Below are 6,000 nucleotides of genomic sequence, written 5' to 3' on the forward strand. Positions count from 1 at the left end.
TGTTTGTCTTTGTCCACTTATGCCCATATATGAAGATCTCTGCACACACAGTACCGGTTGCGGAAAACTCTGATGTCAGACTTTATGCCCATATCTGGAGAACGCGCGTGCCGGTGGGAAGAAGGGTTCTCGAGATACGCGGATTACATACATACATACACATTCACAGAGATTTTGTGTTGACTCATGTGGCGTACGTGATGTCAGAGCCTTTTATGAAGTGATGTCACAATGACTCAGCGCTTGCGCCGATTTCCTCCGGAACAGCCTGATGTCAACAATCAGCTCCGCATAAGGAGATTCCGAACGTTTCGCGCCGGTTTCGGAAAACCGCGAGTCGGGTCGAGGCCCGGCACTGCACTCCGCGCGGCGGCGGGGAACGCGCGTGCCGAATCTGAAGCCGGTGGGACGAACGGTTCTCGAGATACGCGGATTACAAACAAACAAACAAACAGACAGAGATTTGTCGCATTTATAGATAGATAAGTGGTTAGACAGAAGTGATATTGATGAATTCCGAATATCATCAAAGTATCCTGAGGCACCCCTGGACATGCATCATAGCACCCACTTTGAGTATGTAATGAGCAACATCCAGACAGTGACAAGATGTACTTCGGATGAAACGGCTTGAATATTGACGTTAGTTAATCAGGCTGGCAATAAAATGTCAACTGTTAATGCAAGAAAAAATGGCGGTGCAAATCACCGATCAGAGAAGAAATGACGGTGTTGTACTACCTCTGTCAATGTACTGATGCATGGTTCACTATATGTTTCAGCAGGTGTCTGAGAAGTCAGTCACCAAACAGCCACACAGGTTCTGGCCCCTGGAGTCTGGGGCCCGCTATTGCTTCCAGGTTCGGGTCCAAACAGCATATCAAAACAAAGCAAATTACACAGACCCCATGTGTGAAATTACCCCAGGTGAGTTGTGGTGACAGTCTGATGGCACCACTGAGAAATGTTTGTTATCTTTATAATTAGGATAGTGTGGAAATTATTATCTCACTGTTTTGTGTTGAAGGAGGAGAGCCCCCTCCGCCTCCGGGGGGCGGAGGGGCCCTGGTCTCCAGCTTGGTGGCCGTGGCTGTGCTTCTTCCTGTGATGCTGCTGACTGCCTGGTTGATCCACAGAGGACGGCGCTTCCTGAACCCCACGGTCAGCCTGCCACCACATTTCAAACAGGTATAACACATTTCTATTTAGATTTGTTCATGTACAGTTAAAGTAACTATATAATAATAGTAATAGTGTCATTCACTTGAAAACTATATATATATGTATGTATGTATGTATGTATGTATGTATGTATGTATGTACAGTATGTATGTATGTACGTACAGTATGTACATACAGTATGTATGTATGTATGTATGTACGTACGTACAGTATGTATGTATGTATGTATGTATGTATGTATGTACGTACGTACGTACATACAGTATGTATGTATGTATGTATGTATGTCTATATGCTTCAGTTATTTAAGATGAGGTGTCACATTTCTTCTTAATTTGTTTTGCAACACCCTGAAAGCCTGTAACCATGTAAATACCATTACCAGTGATAGCATGAGATCTCCACTGCAAATCCAAACTAATCTACCTGTATTCACTTTTATTTTGTTCAAGGCTCCTGGTGTGTCCTCCGTCTTCCCAGCGCTTGAAGATGCCTCGACACCGCTGCCGGAGAAGTACGATACGATCAGCAGCCTCTACGAAGAGCTACCCTATCACGCCGTCACATGCCAAAGTCCCTACGATAACAGGACTAGCCAAAGTCCTTATCATAACGTCGCTCGCCAAAGTTCTTATCAGGACATCAGTGGCCTAAATTCAGTGTGGCAGCCTGTTGCCGATGCCACCAGGGAAAACTGTGACGAGGAACCACAGTATGGCAATGTCGTGGACACGTGTCTCATGCCCTATAGGAATATTTAGGCTAAACTGTGTATTCGAATATATAACACTGTTATGAATGTCGGCTGTTACTTGTGGGTAATCTGTTGCAAAAGGTTCTATTTACTGTTCAGTGCTCATCCTGTCCAGTCCAGAGCCCACCTAGGCCTACTGTTTTCCGTATCCGTATCTGCTCCAGTCCAGACACACAAGCGGCAAAGCAAATTGATCCCAGCTTTAAACTTCCAATATTTAAAGCTTTATACCTGTTCAGGACCTGAAACTAAATTGAGAATGTGTGCAAAGAATGTTGAGATGTATTAAAACATGTATGAAGTTATCAAGGTCAGGGTCAAGGTCAAGTTTATTATGTCCCAAGCCGGGACATTTGTGCTACAGCAGACCTAAGAACTCTAAAAGACTTTAAACATACATAAAACAATAACATATACAAGACATAACACATAAAACACCCACAAGATCATAAGTGTCCACAGCAGGGCAAGCCTGAAAACTACCATATTGCATTTTGTCCAACTTAAACAACCAAGACTGTCCATTTTTTTGGGGGTCAAAGTTGATTCCATGCCAAAGCGCCAGTGCTCGCCCAGCAGTCTGCTGTCACCCAGGCGGATGCGCCATGTGCGCGTTAGAATGTCTTACTGGTAATTGTATCTTTAGGCTATTATGTCCTTTGGGGGGGCGTTCCTATGACAATTATCTATCTATAAATGCGAGAAGTCTCTGCGTGCGTGTGTGTGTGTTTGTAATCCGCGTATCTCGAGAACCGTTCGTCCCACCGGCTTCAGATTCGGCACGCGCGTTCCCCGCCGCGGCACGGAGTGCAGTGCCGGGTCTCGACCCGACCCGACGCGCGGTTTTCCCGAACCGGCGCGAAACGTTCGGAATCTCCTTATGCGGGGTTGATTGTTGACATCAGGCTGTTTCTGAGGAAATCGGCGAAAGCTCTGACTCATTGTGACATCACTTCATAAAAGGCTCTGACATCACGTACGCCACATGAGTCAACAAAAAATATCTGTGAGTGTGTATTGTATGTAGGTAATCCGCGTATCTCGAGAACCGTTCGTCCCACGGGCACGCGCGTTCTCCATATATGGGCATAAAATGAATGCCCCCCATTGTGACATCACTTCATAAAAGGCTCTGACATCACGTACGCCACATGAGTCAACAAAAAATCTCTGTGAGTGTGTATGTATGTATGTAATCCGCGTATCTCGAGAACCGTTCGTCCCACGGGCACGCGCGTTCTCCATATATGGGCATAAAATGAATGCCCCCATATATGGGCATAAAATGGATTGCAGACAGACAGATACAGATATCTCCATATATGGACATAAATGGACAGAGGCAAACAGATGGTCAAAGATCTCCATATATGGGCATAAAATGGACGCAGACAGACAGATACAGATATCTCCATATATGGGCATAAATGGACACAGGCAAACAGATGTTCAAAACGGGTCCTATGACAACAGGTATAATGAGGTTTGCATTAAAGGGGGAACCGGCACTGTCTCGACCCGACCCGACGCGCGGTTTTCCCGAACCGGCGCGAAACGTTCGGAATCTCCTTATGCGGGGTTGATTGTTGACATCAGGCTGTTTCTGAGGAAATCGGCGAAAGCTCTGACTCATTGTGACATCACTTCATAAAAGGCTCTGACATCACGTACGCCACATGAGTCAACAAAAAATATCTGTGAGTGTGTATTGTATGTAGGTAATCCGCGTATCTCGAGAACCGTTCGTCCCACGGGCACGCGCGTTCTCCATATATGGGCATAAAATGAATGCCCCCCATTGTGACATCACTTCATAAAAGGCTCTGACATCACGTACGCCACATGAGTCAACAAAAAATCTCTGTGAGTGTGTGAGTGTGTATGTATGTATGTAATCCGCGTATCTCGAGAACCGTTCGTCCCACGGGCACGCGCGTTCTCCATATATGGGCATAAAATGAATGCCCCCATATATGGGCATAAAATGGATTGCAGACAGACAGATACAGATATCTCCATATATGGACATAAATGGACAGAGGCAAACAGATGGTCAAAGATCTCCATATATGGGCATAAAATGGATGCAGACAGACAGATACAGATATCTCCATATATGGGCATAAATGGACACAGGCAAACAGATGTTCAAAACGGGTCCTATGACAACAGGTATAATGAGGTTTGCATTAAAGGGGGAACCGGCACTGTGTCTTATGGGCATAAAATGGATTGCAGACAGACAGATACAGATATCTCCATATATGGACATGCGCGGTTTTCCCGAACCGGCGCGAAACGTTCGGAATCTCCTTATGCGGGGTTGATTGTTGACATCAGGCTGTTTCTGAGGAAATCGGCGAAAGCTCTGACTCATTGTGACATCACTTCATAAAAGGCTCTGACATCACGTACGCCACATGAGTCAACAAAAAATATCTGTGAGTGTGTATTGTATGTAGGTAATCCGCGTATCTCGAGAACCGTTCGTCCCACGGGCACGCGCGTTCTCCATATATGGGCATAAAATGAATGCCCCCCATTGTGACATCACTTCATAAAAGGCTCTGACATCACGTACGCCACATGAGTCAACAAAAAATCTCTGTGAGTGTGTGAGTGTGTATGTATGTATGTAATCCGCGTATCTCGAGAACCGTTCGTCCCACGGGCACGCGCGTTCTCCATATATGGGCATAAAATGAATGCCCCCATATATGGGCATAAAATGGATTGCAGACAGACAGATACAGATATCTCCATATATGGACATAAATGGACAGAGGCAAACAGATGGTCAAAGATCTCCATATATGGGCATAAAATGGACGCAGACAGACAGATACAGATATCTCCATATATGGGCATAAATGGACACAGGCAAACAGATGTTCAAAACGGGTCCTATGACAACAGGTATAATGAGGTTTGCATTAAAGGGGGAACCGGCACTGTGTCTTATGGGCATAAAATGGATTGCAGACAGACAGATACAGATATCTCCATATATGGACATAAATGGACAGAGGCAAACAGATGGTCAAAGATCTCCATATATGGGCATAAAATGGACGCAGACAGACAGATACAGATATCTCCATATATGGGCATAAATGGACACAGGCAAACAGATGTTAAAAACGGGTCCTATGACAACAGGTATAATGAGGTTTGCATTAAAGGGGGAACCGGCACTGTGTCTGCAACACAGTTGGAGGCACAGACAGATACTCCATATATGGGCATAAAATGGACGCAGATAGACAGATATCTCCATATATGGGCATAAAATGGACCCAGAACTATAACTGCAGTGATCTCCATATATGGACATAAAATGGACGCCGACAGACAGACAGACAGATACAGATATCTCCATATATGGGCATAAATGGACACAGGCAGACAGATGGTCAAAATGGGTCCTATGAAAACAGGTATAATGGGCATAACATGGATTGCAGACAGACAGATACAGATATCTCCATATATGGACATAAATGGACAGAGGCAAACAGATGGTCAAAGATCTCCATATATGGGCGTTCGTCCCACGGGCACGCGCGTTCTCCATATATGGGCATAAAATGAATGCCCCCATATATGGGCATAAAATGGATTGCAGACAGACAGATACAGATATCTCCCCCATATATGGGCATAAAATGGATTGCAGACAGACAGATACAGATATCTCCATATATGGACATAAATGGACAGAGGCAAACAGATGGTCAAAGATCTCCATATATGGGCATAAAATGGACGCAGACAGACAGATACAGATATCTCCATATATGGGCATAAATGGACACAGGCAAACAGATGTTCAAAATGGGTCCTATGACAACAGGTATAATGAGGTTTGCATTAAAGGGGGAACCGGCACTGTGTCTGCAACACAGTTGGAGGCACAGACAGATACTCCATATATGGGCATAAAATGGACGCAGATAGACAGATATCTCCATATATGGGCATAAAATGGACCCGGAACTATAACTGCAGTGATCTCCATATATGGACATAAAATGGACGCCGACAGACAGACAGACAGATACAGA

Source organism: Nannobrachium achirus (genome assembly GCF_963921795.1).
Source record: "Nannobrachium achirus genome assembly, chromosome: 24".
NCBI classification, from domain to species: domain Eukaryota; kingdom Metazoa; phylum Chordata; class Actinopteri; order Myctophiformes; family Myctophidae; genus Nannobrachium; species Nannobrachium achirus.